The 19,402-nt window shown below is 39.8% G+C and overlaps 1 long non-coding RNA gene across 1 annotated transcript; it reads right to left on the bottom strand.

Moving 5' to 3' along the window:
• Positions 1–590: 590 nt before the first annotated feature.
• Positions 591–19,173, bottom strand: LOC109199729 (uncharacterized). Its single transcript, XR_002060040.2, has 3 exons — positions 19,118–19,173; positions 1,106–1,211; positions 591–650 (listed from the first exon to the last, which is right to left on the bottom strand). It is a non-coding gene; the product is annotated as an uncharacterized LOC109199729 (long non-coding RNA).
• Positions 19,174–19,402: the final 229 nt, after the last annotated feature.

Genomic DNA, 19,402 nt, shown 5'->3' on the forward strand with positions numbered 1-19,402 from the left:
CCACTGTGGATGAGTTGGTGTGTTTTTAAGTTTCCAGCCTGAGTAAAAGACTTTCCACACAAGTCACAGCTGTACGGTTTAAATCCACTGTGGATGAGTTGGTGTCTTTTTAATTCTCCAGCCTGGGTAAAAGACTTTCCACACAAGTCACAACTGTATGCTTTAACTCCACTGTGGATGAGTTGGTGTGTTTTTAAGTGTCCAGTCCGGGTAAAATTCTTTCCACACAAGTCACAGCTGTACGGTTTAACTCCACTGTGGATGAGTTGGTGTGTTTTTAAGCTTCCAGCCTCGGTAAAAGACTTTCCACACAAGTCACAGCTGTACGGTTTAACTCCACTGTGGATGAGTTGGTGTGTTTTTAAGTTTCCAGCCTGGGTAAAAGACTTTCCACACAAGTCACAGCTGTACGGTTTAACTCCACTGTGGATGACTTGGTGTGTTTTTAAGCTTCCAGCCTCGGTAAAAGACTTTCCACACAAGTCACAGCTGTACGGTTTAACTCCACTGTGGATGAGTTGGTGTCTTTTTAAGTTTCCAGCCAGGGTAAAATCCTTCCCACACTCATCACAGCTGTAGGTTTTCTCTCCCTTTCTTCTGTGAGGTTTGTCGGACTCCTGAGAGCGCTGACTTCTCGCTCCATGTTGGTCCTGCAGTGACAGAGATACAAACAGAGGCAGTGAGTGAAATAAAGTCGTGGAACAAACTGAAACTCCCTCCATTGGTGGAATCAAACATGTCAAAAAACACATTGTAGGTGTGTTACCACCACCTTCTGGTGATAGTATCACATTACAATGATGTGCTACAATGAGAGTTGTAATGAAAATGACATTATTGAAGAAATATTGATCTCAGTAGAGAAACTCTTTTATTTCAGACAAAAATTGAGTTCAACTGATGATATTGTTGTTTCAGTGTGTGTAGAGAAAATATGATCTTTGTATTTTTTTGTAACTTCTGTGGTTTTTGGTTGTGAATGTAGATTCTGTATATATGGAGGAGCCCAGGATGGAAAAGATAAAGCTGCTGTTAATGGGTTTTTAAAAACCAACCAGCTGAACACACAGTTTCAATAACAGTGTAACTGTGATGTTTTTCTCACCTTTTGTGTTGAAGTCATTGTTTCCTCTGTAGTGGCTGAGCTGAGTCCAAATGGCTGAAATTGTTCTTCTGCTGCACCACCAGACTCTTCTCCTCCTGTTACTCAGCTGGGACACAAAAAGTATATATATGTATTTTATCCCTGACAAAAAGAAGCAGAGCAAATAAACATGACTAAACTCCTCAGTGACAACAATACCTCTGAAGCTTCAAGGTGAAACCCCAGAAGCAACTACAAAAAGAAAGTCATCAGTTGCCTACAAGAACTTGAAAGGAAAAACCACTGACCCCCTGCATGTCATCGCCTTTACCCAGGGGATGCTACACCCTGTATAGATGGACTTCCATAGACCCACAAAGACGGAGTCCCGATCAGTCTCAATGGTAGCAGTATAAACTCTGCCACCTACAACATTTCAAACACCTCATTACCATCCTAGCTCCCCTAGGATGGTAATGAGGTTTTTAAAAAACATTTCGAAACTCACTTTGTTAATGTGGAATTCTAAAATTATTTTACAAATGGAGAATTTATTCTACAATTCATCATCTAAGCATCTAAGAATTCTGTATTTCGATGTGTGTCTTATTTAATGAATCACTTCAATGTAAGCAGCTATCTCTTGGTAGTTTTCAGTCTTTTGAATATGTGGCTTTACAGCTGAAGGCCCCATCCAAAGTTATGTTTCTTAATGTTTACAGGCCTCCCAAATACTGCACAGACTTTTTTAATGACCTCAGTGAACTGCTGTCTGTGATCTGTGTTGATTTTGACTGTGTAATTATTGTTGGGGATTTTAACATCCATGTGGACAGCCCTCAGGACAAAGGGACTAAAGACCTGAGTAACACTCTGGGCAACTTTGGGCTGACTCAGCATGTAACAGAGGCCACACATAATAGAGGACACACTCTTGACCTACTGATCTCCAAGGGCCTGAGCATTTCAAAGGTTGCTGTGTCTCATGTGGGCCTGTCTGATCATTACTGTGTTTTCTTTGAAAGTAAAATTTCAGCCCACATAAATATATCAACAGCAGTGATCACAAAACCGTGTATAACTGAAAACAGTAATGAGATCTTTAACCAGGTCTTCCCCTTAACACCTGACCTGTCCAGAGGTTCAGTCAATGAGCTCGTCACTAGCTTCAATGCTAAAATGTTAAATGTAATGGACACTATTGCTCCCATTAAGGTGAAGGTTATCTCTGGAAGGAAAAAGTCTCCATGGAGAAACTCCACACTGGTGAAAAATGAAAAAAGAGAGTGTAGGAAAGCTGAGCGCAGATGGAGAAAAACAAACCTGCAGGTTCATTATGACATCTATAAAGAGAAACTTCACAATTATAATTTACAACTGAGGAGTGCAAGGAGGTCCTACTTCTCTGACATCATCACCAAAAACAGTCATAATGCTCGGGTCCTATTCTCTACAGTTGACAGGCTAACAAACCCTCCTGTGTCAGTGGCAGCTGAACTTCATTCGATCATGGCCTGCAATGACTTTGCCAAATTCTTCACAGAAAAAATCCAAAAGATTATACAAGCAATTGGTACATCAACAGAAGATTCAGGATATGTACTGTGTCCACCGAAAAACTGTCTAAACACCATCGAACAGTTTCACCCTATAAACAGCAAGGACCTGGAGGACATCTTAGGTCAACTGAACTCTTGCTGTTTAGATGTCCTGCCAACAAGTTTTTTCAAAAAGGTCTCAAAGACTTTGGAGTCAGACCTGTTACAGATCGTCAACTTTTCTTTACAGTTTTCTCAGTTGCTTTGGTGCATTTCTCACAACAGAATTAAACTTTGCACAATAGTTAGTTCAACCTCCACAACATGTAGTTGTTTTGGCACAACCTTGTGGCGGTTTCATGTTCATTTCACCCAAAGGCAAATGCCTTTGGACATGAAGCAGTTGAGTAAGTACAAATATCTAAAGAATGGTCACTTTTGACTTGCTATTCATCACTATCTCCTTGCTTCTATCATGAATGTCACAATTATTTATACTTGTACCGGCTGAATAGTCATTGTCCATACAACTAATAGTCTTCATTTCATTGCTTGTGTCAGTGCACTCAAAATTGTTGAACATCTTGTCAAACAATTTGTACACCCATTTTGAAAACCCTATTTTCAAGGAGTTTCCATGAAAATCTCCATAAATTACTTTTCTCAGGTGAACCTTATCTCACACTAATGAAAATTGGTGTGTGTTACTCTTACTTGCAACCAATGAAAAGCCTCTTCTACCCAGTCATAGGTGAATCGCGTTACAGTATCCCCTACTCTACAAGTATATATATAATGTAAACCAACAGACAGGATTGGCATGAGGTGCATACTGAATCTACAAAAGCTTGTGATGACATCACAGCAGAGTCCTGCAGAGGGTGGATTCGCCACTCCAGGAGATACTTTCCTCGCTGCATTGCGAGGGATAACATCTGTTGTGATGTAGATGAAAGTATGTGGCCAGACAGACAGGAACGTCTGGATGTGCCAGAATGATTTACTGTACTGTTACATGTGCTGTTTATTGTTCACATTAGTGCACAGCTCTACCAAATGGGTGATTTTATGTTTACATGTATTCTACAGTGAACAAGTGACTGTAGCATATTTGTCTTTTGCACAATTCTGTAGGATTACAAACACTTCTACACAATGGAAATGTGAAACGTACGTATTCAGTGTCTCAGTTACTCCCAAGACTCCCATAACATCTACAGTGACTTCACTGCACATTTCAGATGGCTGTACAGGTAGGCCATAGTGCTGTCGTCAGCATTTTCAGGTGTCACCAATTGTTTTTGCAATGGGAAACACTGAAATTATAAACTGTCATAGTGGAAACATGACAATGCCATTTGACTATCTTGTTCATACAGATGGTGTCAAGACTTTTCATTTTGATGGCACTGGCAGTTTCATTGACATGGATACTTGCTTTTGCGGTATGGATAATCAATTCTGTGCATGTGACGTGCTTTTGCAGGCTATCCACTAGGTTTTGCAGTTTGCACTAATTGTTTTGGGAAATGCACTAACTGCTGTGCAAATGTTGATGGTGTTCTGAGAAACGCACCAAAGCGACTGAGAAAAACTGTAATATCAGGTGTATTTCCAGAACCACTAAAAACTGCTGTAATTAAACCTATACTGAAAAAGGACAATCTTGACAAGACACAAATGAACAACTACAGGCCGATCTCAAATTTCCCATTTTTAAGTAAGATCATTGAAAAAGCAGTTTCTCAACAGCTCAATTACTTCTTACAGTTTTTCTCTGTTGCTTTTGTGCATTTCTCACAACAGAATTGATCTCTGCACCACTACTAACAATTAGTGCAAACTGCAAAACATGGTGGATAACTTGCAAAAGTGAGTCACTTCATCAAAAAGAAAAGTCAGTTGTTCAAAAGCAAGTCAGTTGCTCAAAATAAGGAGTCAATGCTTCAAAAGCAAGTACTTATATCAATCAAAGTGTCTGGGCTGTCACAATTACAAGTCAGTACACCAGCACCTTTGGTCACAAAATCAAATGGTTTGAACATGTTCTCATTGTGACGGATTTCTTTGTAGGTTGTTCCCAATGACATGTCAAGTCTGAAAACCATAAATTGTAAAGGAAACTCAAGACACTTCATATGCACTCTTGATAATATTCAATTGAAACTGTGCACAGCATTGTGCAACTGGGGAAATACAGTAAATCAAACATTTTACAACAAACATAAACTCACTTAGACAGTAAACCTTACTGCAGTAGTTATGAAACAAAAAAAACCTGAAAAACAGACACTGCTGCATATCAATCATTGATATCTAGACGCTCCCGTCTTTCTGCCCACATATTTGCATCAACATCACAGCAAATGTCAGCTCTATCGTTGCATCGAGGAAAGTATCTTCTGGAGTGTCGAATCCACCCTCTGCAGGACTCTGCTGTGATGTCATCACAAGCTTTTGTAGATTCAGTATGCACCTCATGCCAATCCTGTCTGTTGGTTTACATTATATATATACTTGTAGAGTAGGGGATACTGTAACGCGATTCACCTATGACTGGGTAGAAGAGGCTTTTCATTGGTTGCAAGTAAGAGTAACACACACCAATTTTCATTAGTGTGAGATAAGGTTCACCTGAGAAAAGTAATTTATGGAGATTTTCATGGAAACTCCTTAAAAATAGGGTTTTCAAAATGGGTGTACAAATTGTTTGACAAGATGTTCAACAATTTTGAGTGCACTGACACAAGCAATGAAATGAAGACTATTAGTTGTATGGACAATGACTATTCAGCCGGTACAAGTATAAATAATTGTGACATTCATGATAGAAGCAAGGAGATAGTGATGAATAGCAAGTCAAAATAACCATTCTTTAGATATTTGTACTTACTCAACTGTTTCATGTCCAAAGGCATTTGCCTTTGGGTGAAATGAACATGAAACCGCCACAAGGTTGTGCCAAAACGACTACATGTTGTGGAGGTTGAACTAACTATTGTGCAAAGTTTAATTCTGTTGTGAGAAATGCACCAAAGCAACTGAGAAAAACTGTAAAACAGAATAACTGCTATGATGCCTTCCAGTCAGGTTTTAGACAAAACCACAGCACTGAAACCGCTCTGACCAAAGTGTTTAATGACATGTCTGAATACAGACAGTAGAAAAATGTCAGTCTTAGTTTTACTGGATCTCAGTGCAGCATTTGATACAGTTGACCACAACATATTACTCAAATGACTGGAGAATTGGGCAGGTCTTTCAGGAACTGTACTAAACTGGTTCAAAACATACTTAGAAAACAGGTAACTTCACATCTGAGCAGACAAGTATCACATGTGGAGTTCCCTAAGGTTCCATCTTGGGACCCCTTCTGTTTAACATTTACATGCTCCCACTGGCACAGATTATAAAGAACAACAAAATAAACTATCATAGCTATGCAGATGACACACAAACATATATCACAATGTCACCAGGAGACCGAGACCCTGTACAGGCTCTTGGTAAATGCATTGAGGAAATTAATGACTGGTTGTGCCACAATTTTCTCCAGCTGAACAAAAACAAAACTGAAGTAATAGTCTTTGGTGCCAAAGAAAAACGATTACAGGTCACCAGAGAACTTCAGTCTATACACCTAAAAACCACAAACCAGGCGAGAAATTTGGGTGTAGTGATGGACGCAGACCTAAACTTAGAAAAACACATTAAGACAATAACAAAATCAGCTTACTATCACCTCAAGAATATTTCAAGGATAAAAGATCTGATGTCTCAACAGGACCTGGAAAAACTAGTCCATGCATTCATCTTTAGCAGGCTTGATTACTGTAACAGCATCTTTACAGGTCTACCTAAAAAATCAGTCAGACAACTACAGCTCATTCAGAACTCTGCTGCTCGAGTCCTCACTAAGACCAAAAAAGTGGACCACATCAGTCCAGCTCTGAGGTCTTTACACTGGCTGCCTGTCCGTCAGAGGATAGACTTTAAAGTTCTGATGCTGGTCTATAAAGCTCTGAATATTTTTGGACCAAACTATGTCAGTGACCTCCTGACCCAGTATGAACCTTCCAGATCCCTCAGGTCATCTGGATCTGGTTTTTTATCAGTTCCCAGAGTCAGAACCAAACACGGAGAAGCTGCATTCAGCTTTTATGCTCCATATATCTGGAACAAACTCCCAGAGAGCCTCAGATCAGCTGAAACACTAAGTTTATTTAAATCCAGGTTGAAGACTCACCTATTCTCATCTGCATTTGAAAAAAACACCAAATCCACACTTAAGTTTAAATTTCTAAACTTCAATTTGAACTACTGATTTTATCTACTGTTCTGATTTTATCTACTGTTTTTTAATCAATTCTAATCATGCTTTTTATTTGTTTTTGTTTTTAATGTCCCTGTAAAGCACTTTGAATCACCTTGTTGGTGAATTGTGCTATATAAATAAACTTGCCTTGCCTTGCCCTGTGTGGCTATTGTGGTTCTCCATATGGTGGTACATATAGAGGACATAGAGGAAGTGGCACACATCACGAGGGGGTACATGTTGAAGGTGTTAACAACACACAGTGTGGTTGGCTAGGTTAACTCACAAGCAGAATTTAGCTGTGCCTGACTACAATAGAGACTTTCTTCTTTAGATGTTTCTGAAACAAGAAGGTGTAGTAAACAGATTTGTTTCAGAAAAAGGGGAAAGGAATTAAAACAACATACATAAGCACAGAGTGTTTTAATCCTACTAACACATACACACACATGCAATGAAGCTCATGAATACCAGATGGTATTTTAAGCCTGTGTTTCTGATTTTATCATCTTGTTCGGTTCACTTAGTGAGATAAGAAGCGATATATGAACTAGTGGACTAATATTATATTAGGAAAGATGATTGAATGATAGCAGGGGTGAACAGAATGCAGCAGAGGGTTTAAATGAGTGAGACTAACAGATTCTTAGTTTCTTGTTCCTGATGATCAGATAAATGATAAGTTTAAAATCCAGTTAAGGAACGAAGAAATAAAGAAGGTCAAAGATTTTAAGTTTTTAGGAATAATTTTTGATTTACGTCTTAAATTTGACAAGCATGTAAAGAAGACTGCTAAGACGGTCAAGGCTAATCTGAATTGTTTTGAGTTAATTCAGCACCATATACCTGCTTCAACTATGGGCAGAAATCTGTGCCATTAGAAACTGAATTTGAATAAGTTAATTTGAATTTGAATTGCTCAGATTGAATCTGAATTGTAACTTGAATAAATGCTTTTGAAAACTGAATTTGAATTAGTCTAATTTGAAATTGAATCTATGGTTTGAAAATGATCATCACTAAATTGAAATTGAATTTTATATATTGAAAATGAATTCATTTGCTCTGAAACTGCATTTTATCCTTTAAAAATTCAACTCTCGAATAATTTCAGTTTCACTCTCACCATTCAGTTTCAGTTCTACAATTCAATTTCAGTTCCAAAATTCAGTTTTTTGGAACTTACATCCGGTTCCGGGTCAAGCGCAGATTAATAGAACTACGTTTTACTAGCAGACCGAAAGTGTTACTGATGGGAATCTACAGCGTCTTGAGCTGAATTAAGACTTCAGAAGTCATTCGTCATGTCGAATGACCAGCGGATAAACTCTCAGGTTGGTAATAAATGTATTACATGTATAAGAACAAGCGTCATTGTTAGAGTGAATTGTTAAATGTTTGTTATTTTTATGCTTACCATCCATTTCTACATTGTTTAACTGTAGGATGAAAGGAATTCCACAGACCCCTCCCCAGATTCTCGGGGTTCTGGGTAGGGGGCTGTAAAGTTTTATTGCAGATACATCCTATCTGGAGGATCTACTTCTTTTGATGTAAGCTTCCTGCGTTTACGACCCTTTGGTCAGCAGGAGGTCTCTCTCACACACACACACACATTCCTACTTACATATAGAAGTTCACACATAAACATACAATGCCTTAGAACCATGTGGGCGTTGCTTTGCTGTGTTTTGTGTGAACTGTCTCTCAATAAAAGCCAGCGAGAGGAGGCCATCATTGGGGTCATTGTCGTGCTGGACACAGATGAGGCCTCCCTTGCGCAAGTAATCGATCGAACACTGTTGCCTTGTTTTTCTTTCATGGGAACAAGTCCTGGATACAGCGGGGTCTGGGTTAAGACCCAACAGTCATGTTAACAAATGATAGCCATACAGTAACTTTTATGCTTATTGTAGCTGTTAGCTAAAAACGCTAATTTAGCGTAGTTTGCCCTGAATTCAGCTTTGACAAACAAATATGATCGACTGTTTCTAGTAGAATTCCAAAGTTGTCATCTTGTACCCTGTCAGAGCCCTGTATGCTTGCAGAGACCCCTACAGTAGGGAAACAGGCAAAACGGTGTCCAAACCTTTGTATTTTAGCTTTATTTATGTCTTACACAGCATCCCAACTCTTTAGCTAACTTAATAACTTTAGCTAAAGTGAGTAGTTAGTCTAATTCATTAGTGCAGCATTACTGGATCACCTGTTTGAAGTGATCAACACCCTAGACAAACGCTACACAGTGCCGTCCTGCAACTATTTTTCAAATGTTGCACTACCTGTTCTATACACGCAGTGTCGGACAAGGGTGGAGACGGAATTACAAGCAGTACAAGATTTCACGGCAACGACAGACGTATGATTCAGCCAAACTCAGCGTTATATTTTGTTAATAATTGTGGTTTACATTTTAAGAAACATAGCTTTTACCTACCTCTCTCATCACCTTACACACGGAAAGAATACTGTTCAAAATGTTATTGTTAGAAGTATTTTAAGGTTTTGTATGTAAGAGTAGACAAGTGAGACATTGATTGTTTTTATGTTCAGTCTCAACTGTTAGGAAGTTGATGTGCAGTTAATAAGTGCAATAAATATTTATATTGGAAAAGAAAATCGTGAGAGAATTGTGATCTCAATTCTAAGCAAAAAAAAAAATCGAGATTCTCATTTTATGCAAAATCGTGCAGCCCTGGCATCATTGTCACATTTTAGAGAAATATAATCTACTTAGTTTTAGGAGTTTTAATCATTTGTGTTTTCTTAAATTAGTCTTTAAATGTATAAATAGGATGGCCCCAGAGTGTCTTAATAGATACATCCAGAGACAAGATAGTAATCGTATTACTAGAAGCATGGTGAACGGAAACTGCAAGATATCATATCGCAGATCTAAATTTGGTCAGTCGGCATTTTCCATAAAGGCTTGCAATCTGTGGAACACATGTCCAACCAAAATCAAATTGATTACAGACATCAGATCCTTTCCATTGAAGGTTAAAGCTTGGTTAAAGGGAAATCAGAGATGTAGTCATTTTAACTAATGATTTTATTTTTATTGTCTATTAATTGTAGTTGTATTTACGATGTATTTTGGCTTTATGAAAATGTATGTATGGTAAAATGTATTTATTTTGATTGTAAGCCCAACAAGGGACAATTGTTGAAAATTAGCAATAGCTATGAACTTATGTGTGTTACATCAGTTTCATGTTTTGTACTTGGACTATGTCAAACTGCACTGTCCCTTTTAAATAAATTTAAATTCAAATGTGTGGGGGAGGGTTTACCATGACATACACCTGGTTACATGGGAAGAAACTTATTAGCAAACTAATAGGACATTAGGGTTGTGTGAAATGTGTGTGGCTGGTGGATGAATGTTTTGGGGATTTATTTGGCGGCTACATTTTTTTTTACCAAGTGGAACCTGTCAATAAGTTTTGGTTTGATTTATCAGTTTAAGGAGACGAGTATGCTTTGGGAAGTCCTAAAACTAGATTTTCGTATTTTTATATTTTGTAGTATGTTATTTTCTTTTTTTCTTTTCATGTTTGAGGAGTGCACTGAGACTGGACTGATAATGGGGACAAATGGTTCACTGAATTGACACTGATACGCAGATTGCACCTACTCCAAGCAGAGAAGGAAAGGGTGGATGTATGTATGTTTTTCCAGGAGCAGGAAGATGACAGCGACATCCTAGGGTCGCGTGAGCTTGTGGGCCATGCAGACTTAATCTTGTAGTTGTTCATTTCTGTGTGTATTTACCAGCGCTGTGTTATTCATGTTGTAGTGCCACATTTCTTTTTTTATAAATCATAACACATTAGTAATAGTAATATCATTTCCTCACTTTAGTGTTCACCAGTTGTATACATGCATGTAGAATGTTATCACAAGTGGGCCCCATGTTATTGCACCTTCACAGTGGACCCATCGTAGACTGGAAGACATCCTGCTTTAAGGGAGGTGACAGCGAAAATCGTTTTTAAATACTGAAGCTAGCTCTCCACCTCTACCATTGGTCTGGGGAGAGCTGAAAAATGAACAATCGGGAGGAAGGAGTTCCGAGAAAGAAGAAAACTCACCGCGTCCAAGCCAAGTTTCCATCAGGAATATAAAATCCAGTCCCGACGAGATATAAAAGTCATCTAGGATGAAAGTCAGCCGATCAGCTGATCATTGATCAGTTTCATGATTGAAGTAGCAACAGGAGATCCTCACAGATGCTGTCTTTACAAAAGATAAAAATAAAAACTAGGCCATTGTTTATTGGCAGACCAAGACTGTGATGATAAAAGGCTTGATTTTCGACTTAGTGTTTTTAGTGATGACACTTCTGGCAATATGACGTTTTTGTTTATTTGCCGAACATATCTCCAAAAATGCACATCATTGTTGAGAAACTTCACAGCACAGCACACTGGTTTTGCATGCGTGAGGTCGGGTCCAGGATCCAAGACTACGACAGAATGGCCAATCAGCTGATCACTGATCAGTTTCATGATTGAAGTAGCAACAGGAGAGGGAGGGGGAGAGAAGAAGAGGCAGTCGCTCCATATATCGGTTGTGAAGCTTAGCGTGGGAATGCTTTCTTGATTTCTCTGGGACAGCTTTCTCTGAGATGAAATGCTGGTTTCGTAGCGATGCTCCAAATGCTCCACCAGACCACCGACAGCTCTCTTACGCCACAGCCGCTCTATCACGTGACACATGCTGCTCCGACGTGCTAAGGTTATGAGCTGGGTTACGCTATGCCGCAAGTTTTTGTGAAGTGCTTTTGTGATATTTAAAAGATCGGATTAAATTTTGAATTTCTTTTCGATAACCGATCGAGTAATTTAGGTGAGTATCGGACCAATACGTAATATCGGATCTGTCCGTCTCAAATCTCAACTGCAGGGGCAGAATAATCCCCTAGTCTGTGGAAAAACATATCTCAGGGCAGTCTACCCCTGAGATTGAAGCAAGAAGAGGAGGAAGAACGCAGAGAATCACCCAACACGGAAGACACTGAGTGTTAAATTACAACAGAGGTTCTAGTTTTAGTACAGAGAGAAGAAAGAGACACAGGTGAAGATGGTTTTGTGGGGGAGCAAAACACACTTAGCCAGATTAGTGTGTTTAGTATGGGACTGACACTTGTAGAGCATATTTTAATGGAATAGACGTGGACTACATTGAAGTGGAAACACCAGCTGAATAGTGTGAGTGTAGCCTGAGGCTATGTCAACACTAACGCGTTTTTGTTTGAAAATGCATCGTTTTCTCTCCATTTTGGCATCCGGTCCACACTGAGACGGCGTTTTCGCTGATGGAAAGCGCAGTGGTTTGAAAACGCTCTTGAAAACAAATACATCTGAAAACGGTGGATTTGCGAAAACTTTCTAAAACGATGACGCATGTTAACCTTATGAGTTAGTTGTTTTGTTTGCTCTCAATTTTGACAGTCCTATTAAAGATTAATATCAGTCTGTACATGCTCCAGATTTCTTGAAATTATTTAACTCTCAATCACTTTTGCAACTTTTTACTTTTGTGTTACTCACAGCAACAAGTCCACCTCATTATTAGTCCATTTAAAAAAACTGTGCTTTTCCTCAACAGTTTGCTGCCACGTTTCAAAGAGCCGGTGTTCTGGGAATTCATCCTACCTGACATACCATCCTACCCGTTGCTTCTGCACATGCACCAAACCAACCTACCTTTGTTAATCTGAGCTACAAGCATACTTTAACAGCTAAAATTCAGTGGCGAACCATCCTACCTTTGTCAATAACAGCCAGAAACATACTATGATGGGTAAAATTAAGTGCCAAACCATGATACCTTTGTGAATAATACCTACAAGCATACTTTAACGGGTAAAATTAAGTGGCAAACTGTCCTGGCGTTTTGAATATGAGCTACAAGCATACTCTGATGGGCAAAGTTAAGTGGCAAAGTGTCATACCTACTTAAATTTGTGCTGGAATTACTCTGTGACAGCAGAAATGTGCATAAACTACTTACGGTAGGATGTTTTGCCAAAGTAGGATGGTTTGTCAGAACACCAGAAAGTAAATAAGCAGCAGACAGAAATGAGGCAGGTCGAATCTTCTTGCGTTTCACACATGCGCAGTACTGGCACATAGGGGTGGGCGATATAAACGATATACAATAGAAACGATATAAATTTGCTAACATAGCTGTGTCGCTAGCAATCACGAAGCACAACATTATATACCAGGTAGTCCAACTTCAGTAACCCTGCAAACGCCACTGCTGTTTAGTTTTCTGTCTTCATTTATGTTGGAAGTGGTAGCAGAGCTTTACGTTTTAATTAGTTTCAAAAATCTCAGTCAGAACATGGTATGTCATGTTTAGGTGGAAACTAGCGAGCTAACTTCCTGTTAACTTCTAACTCCGTTAAACTTAATAAATTCTGTTTTCATGGATGTAAAACTTAATTGTTACACCCGATAAAGCAGCAACGCTGATGATTTAATTAAAGATGAAATAACTTAGACCGTTTTTAACTCTTAGTGTTCTTTTGACTTTGCGACATGAAGCGGACGGAGTTTTGGACCCAGATTACTCCGCGAAGCTCCTCACTACGGCAGCCGTAATGCTCTGACAATCCATCAAGCAGTACGGCTTACCAAAGTTGTACTAAAACATTTTTAACAGATTTCTGCACGCCAAAATCGGTTTGAGGTCAGTAAGCACAACCAGAATTCACACATAAGGCACACTCTCAATTTTTGAGAAAATTAAAGGATTTTAAGTGTGCCTTATAGTGCGGAAAATACGTTATACAGAAGAAAAGAATATATCAAGTCAAGTCAAGTTGGCTTTATTGTCACTTCAGCCATATACAGTTTGTACACAGTGAGGCGAAACAGCGTTCCTCCAGGGCCAAGGTGCTACATGCAACATAAATTTACAACATAAATTAACAGAAAATAACTAAACTAGCTAACTAGAGACAGGACAGACTGACCTAACATAAATTACAACATAAATTAACAAAAACTAACTAACTAAAACTAACTATTCTAACTAGGTAAGTAGTGCAAAGGAAACCGTAAACATACTTGGTATGTAGGTAGTGCAGGAACAGTAAACATAATGTAGTGAAGTAGATTCTGGGTTGGGATGTTACATGATGTCCATAAACGCACCACTGACATCCACACCTTCCAGCTGACAATTACCCGGCTATAAGAAACAGCTGCGCTTCACTACTGAGAGAAGGCATTTGGCAGTCTTGGCAATCTAAGGTGGCTGCAGCACTAGGCAGTTGAGCTCCACATATCTCTTAAGGAAAGCTACTCAGTTGCCCTTAGAGAGTGGTAAGTGCGACTTTTGTTTATCATACTGTGGCATAGTAGGGTGGACTCTGACTACTGTTTCCCTCTCTTGTTGCAGGTGTGCATTAGACTGCTGCTGTCTTGTCAGATGCCGTTTTGTTTGTTATGCACTACTTTTATAATGTATAGTGATTTGGGATGTGTTGGTTTTATGTTGATCTTTTATTGATTGTTTAACGTTTTATCTTTTCTTTTATTGTTTTAGTGGAGGTGCGGCCGCTTGTTCAGAGGCTAGGCACATGAGGTGGAATCCCCTCCCCGATGCATGCGAGTGTACACACCGGGCATAGGCAGATTGCACCCTTTAGAATTTAGTGTGAGTGAGGTTTGCTGTGAAATCACACGGGTGAGTAATTGGTGGCACCCTTGGGCACTCCTCCCTGTAGGTTGCCTCCTCAAGTGGCCGGTCTCCACCATTTTGTCTAGTTGCTTCTTTTTAATATATTGTGCTTGTTTTAGGGTAGCATTGTGGCAGGGAGTATGTTGTTTTAATTATCGTTTGGTAATAAAGGGTTTTAATTTATTATTTTACTCTCTCACCCCTGCTACCCTAGGTGCCTTTTAATCTTATAGTTATGTTTTAGTAGTTTCTCTTAATAAACTTTGGAATTATAAACTTCCTTTGTCTCCCCTCTGCCTTTAAATAACGAGTCTGTGGGCTTTGGTAGCCAGTGCAGTCCTCTCATTGGCTAGAGAAATCTTTCCTGGGGTTGTGGCGCTCTCCCCCAGGTGGCGTTGTCACTACTTTAGTAACCGTCCCCGGTTATCTCTCATTTTCGCGACACCACAATAAAAATATTGTGCAAAAAGAGCATTTACAGGTTGATGTGTAAGTCCAGTCTCAATGCTTTGAGGTAGTTGAGTTGAGCTGAGTGATAGAGTGTGTGTGTGTGTGTGTGTGTGTGTGTGTGTGTGTTTATCAGTCCAGTCCCTTTTTGTTGAGGAGACGGATGGCTTGTGGAAAGAAGCTGTTGCACAGTCTGGATGTGTGTGCCCTAATGCTTTGGTACCTTTTTCCAGATGGCAGGAGTGTGAAGAGTGTGTGAGAGGGGTGTGTCCAATCAGCCACAATGCTGGTGGCTTTGCGGATGCAGCGTGTGGTGTAGAGGTCCTTAATAGAGGGGAGAGAGACTCCGATGGTCTTCTCTGCTGTTCCCACTATCCGCTGTAGGGTCTTGCGGTCCGATATGGCACAGTTCCCAAACCAGGCAGTGATACAGCTGCTCAGGATGCTCTCAATAGTTCCTCTATAGAAGGTGGTCAGGATCGGTGGTGGAAGCTGGGCCTTTCTCAGTCTTCTCAGAAAGAAGAGACTCTGTTGGGCTTTCTTGTGCAGGAAGCTGGTGTTGAGGGACCATATCGTGATATATATCGTTACTGCACATGCTTCAAATGATATCGCGATATGAATTTTAGGCCATATCGCCCAGCCCTACTGGCACGTAAGGATTTTCGGTCGTTTCAATGTGAACGCGCAACACTGTGAAAACGACTGAAAATACTAGTGTGGACACGGAATGTTTTCAGAAGAGAACGCCATTTTCCAATCTATCCGGGCTAGTGTGGACGCAGCCTCACTCTTCTCTCAACATCTTCACAATAAACTGTGAACAGATACCGAGGAGAGCAGCAGAAGACCTCATCCAGGAGCTGTTGGAGTACGATTCTTTTTGATGGTAGCAATCAGGCGGAGACTTTTACTTCCAAAATCCATTTGTGCTGGGAGCAGGGGTGATATTGACCCATTTTTGGGGGTGCTTCAGCCAGAGTGATGGTGGCTGAGACGCAGAGGAGTGGAGGTTGAGTGTCTGCAGCTAACAGGACATGTTAGCTGCATTTAACCTTCAGTTACTCTTTATATAGTTAGGTAGGACTCAGACCATGTTTCTTTTTAGCAGAAAAACATCACACCCAGGTAACCTGCAGTGTTGAAAACGTCTTTTCCTACGATGTTTGCTACTCTACAATCCGTCCTACTCTGTAGTAAAATCAGCCACATCTAATCGTCCTGTTGCTCCCACTGAAATTTATATAGCCTATTTAAAATCTAAAACTTAAGATTGTCCGTAGCCTACTGTTGTTACCACTGTCCTGTTTGCAATCAATACTGAGAGGACTTTTTGTTAGTGATCTTAATAGAATTTTTTTCATATTAATGTAAATTTTCATCTAATTGAATACAATCTATTTGTGTATGATTGTCAGTTCAAAGAGGGAGAGAGGAAAGAGGGGAATGTGAGGAGAAAGTACAAGGTCAGGAAGAACCAGGTAAGAAAGCAGACAACTGACAGGCAAAACAGAAACTGTTAAACTGACAAAGAGACAAAACCTAATTTTACTCACACAATCTGGAAGTTGTGTTCTCCCTATATTACAGCTGCTATACAGAATCTGCAAAACAAACTGGGTTGAAACATTTTTGACCCTCTTTAACAACATTCCAACATAACATTATCATTGATTGGGGAGATTAAAATCAATGATATATTTTATGTGGTTCAGCCACAACTCTATTAAAACCAGTAATGCGTAGGCCAACTTTTGGACCGTCTAGTTTTCTGTATGACTGCCGCAGTACGTACATCACATTTGCACACTATCAGAAAGTGCCAAACGGAGCCCTGGTGGAGTGAGGAGCTGTAAAGAGAAGCAGATGCTCTGTTTATATTCTAAAAGTGTTTTAAGCTTGTTTCAAAGATTCTGTACTGCAGCTTTAAATGTTTTCCAAAAGCACACGTACACTTATCAGTGTTTCTCAAACTTTTTACAGTGTGTACCACCTGATAAAAGTGTCAAGCTCTCCCAAGTACCACTATGAAAGCATGAAACTCATAAATCTTACAACACAAAATTATTATTATTAAATTAGTAAAATTAGTATCTGCAGTAAAGATTTTTTCATACATTGTATACATTCTACCACAGGCAAAGTGGCCTCCATTTTTATAGTTTTTATTAATATTTTGTAATAATTTATTCTGTTTTGGAAGTGTTTTTTAATGTTTCTGTATTATACATTTTACGCATTAAAAGTGAATCTCTTTCCAGAGAATGCACTGTTTACTTTTTACTCACTATGAGCATCATTCATTATTCTCCCCCAGTAATTAAGGTTAGGATATGTATTTTTTTTTTTTTTTTATTCCAATCCATTCTTCTTTTGCAGCAACAACATTTAAGGATGCAGGGACTGACAGAGACAGGTTTACCTTGCCTGGTTGGGCAGCTCTCTGGGTGCTCAGCACCCCCAAAGCTCTGATCCTAGAATCGCCCCTGGCTGGGAGTAAATAAAATACAGACGCATCTGGAGATCATCCTATGAAGTCCTATTCTAAAGTGTGTGAGGAGCATTCCTCACACACACCTTTATAGCGTAAGGGGGACGAGCGGCGGGGGTAGCCCTTTGGCACCCCTTCTCAGTAGGCTTCCACTACTCTCTCTCTCTCTCTCTATAGAGATTGAAAATGTGATGTCATTCAGGGGTAAAACCGCAAAGAGTTCTGGGAACTCGTGGCAAGAGGTACTAGCGCACGCAGGCTTTCAATTGAAATCAGTTACACAGCGATAAAAAGAAACACAAATAATGGCAAGAAGCTGTTGTATTATTAACTGCAATAGCCGATCGCATGACAGCCACGGGAAGCCGACGGGTAAAGAGATCGGTTGTTATCGGATTATGTCGTTGAAGAGAAATTGTTCGAGCCATGTTTCCAAAGTAACAAACAGGCGATGGATGGCCTGGATTGCAGACCAAATATAACGTCCCAGAACACGCCAGCTCACAGGTTAGTCTGCTCCAAGCATTCCCACAAAGCTCAGTGTTTTGTAGTAGTTAATACGTCATTTTTCATAACATAATTGGTGATATAGGTTACAAGCAAGTCTGGTGCTGAACAGAAATTGTAGCACTATGCTCCTTTGTTTATTGTGCATAAATAGTGAATTGTCCTAACACAATATTGCATTTCGCTGCTGTTATTACCACGGTACATTGACAAAAACATATACTTTTATTCACAGGATAAAACAGTTTTTTTGTATCACTAATTGCCCAGTACAATTAGAGCGTACAATATTATTGTCACTGCTACATTTCTGTAATGTGTACCAGAAATTATTTCCACTACTAATTAATTACCGTTGCGCTCAAAGGTCCTATTAATAAACGGTTAACGAATGTGTATTTATGAAGATGATTTGTGAGACCGGTAAACTTATGATATGTACGATGGTCTTTCGTTCTACACGGTGCATTTCAAGGTCCTGTACCCATCCGTCGGTAAACTGTACCTGGGCTTGTTGCAGTGACCTGAAGTTACTAAACTTCATGAGTGTATGCACTCATGAAGTTTAATAACTTCAGGTCACATTGTTCTCCTTCGTTTTGTACATACCTTTTTTGGCGGGCAAAGAAAAAGCAAGAATTTATTGGAACCGGAGAACGTTTTGCGGTGCTACAAATGCTTGCATTTGGATTGTTTTGCCAAGAGTTCCCGGCATGCAATGCGCGAAAGTCACGTGGTCTGTTAATCGCTATTATTCACCCTGGGGTTGCCCTCCCCCACGCTTTTACCTGTGGCTTACTGTCCTGGGGGTGGGGGTTGGCTGTTCTCCTGCCCTGCAGCCCATCCTTTTGTTCATATTCCAAGACTATTTTTCTATATATATTCTTACCCCATAGCAACCGCCATTTCATAATGTTGCAAGCAATCACAAACTCTACAGTCTGACTAACTCCAGTGTATACCAAGCAATCTATTATTCTCAACAGAGATAAACTCAACATAAACTGAACCCACATTAAAGTTAGCTGGGTGCTTACCTTTAGATGAGCCCACAAACCGAGAGAAACTCCGTGATGAAGCTGGAAGTCTTTCCAAAAAGGAAACAGATCAGGGAGCAGAGACCCACGTGGTTCACGCTGATCTCAGCTACAATCCAGGAGACAAGGGTGCAGATCGATGCAGATATCGATCCAAACGTTGGTAGTGGTATATGTTCCTGTAAGTTCACTACTTTACTCCCGTTTCATGAAAAAGCAGCTCTCTCTGCTCGACTCCTCTCCTGCACACACACTTTGCTCCGCCCCCTTTTCCCGGCTCTGCTG

Source organism: Oreochromis niloticus, unplaced genomic scaffold, assembly GCF_001858045.2.
Source record: "Oreochromis niloticus isolate F11D_XX unplaced genomic scaffold, O_niloticus_UMD_NMBU tig00002136_pilon, whole genome shotgun sequence".
NCBI classification, from domain to species: domain Eukaryota; kingdom Metazoa; phylum Chordata; class Actinopteri; order Cichliformes; family Cichlidae; genus Oreochromis; species Oreochromis niloticus.